This window comes from Wasmannia auropunctata, unplaced genomic scaffold (genome assembly GCF_000956235.1).
Source record: "Wasmannia auropunctata unplaced genomic scaffold, wasmannia.A_1.0 LD336074.1, whole genome shotgun sequence".
In the NCBI taxonomy this organism is placed as follows: Eukaryota; Metazoa; Arthropoda; class Insecta; order Hymenoptera; family Formicidae; genus Wasmannia; species Wasmannia auropunctata.
The window spans coordinates 3,173,315-3,173,735 of record NW_012026816.1 but is presented as its reverse complement, the minus strand read 5'-3'; positions in this window follow the sequence as shown (position 1 = coordinate 3,173,735).

Here is a 421-nt window from a genome sequence, read left to right as displayed (position 1 = left end):
GGTAAAGATTCACTCTTTCGAAAGCAGTAAACTGCATTTGCAATTTTTTATTCGCGCCATGAAACTTGTCAAAGTTCGTAAAAAATTTTAAGATTCGTCGGGTCTCCTTTTCTATCCATGTAATTCCATGAAAGATCAGTAGGATCGTTTTCTTAAGTATCAATTTGGAAACTAGAGATTTCAAGCCGTAAAATGCTTTTTTGATCATCTCGATACGATCATTTTTGACGAAGTTACACTCTCTTGAATTTTGCCTATTTTTAAATGGTAGAGTAAGATGATCTTTTATTTTTGCATATGTATTCTATAATTTTAAACTAGACAAGCTTTAAATGAGTGTAACTTCGTCAAAAATGATCGTATCGAGATGTTCAAAAAAACATTTTACAGCTTGAAATCTCTACTTTTCAGATCGACACTT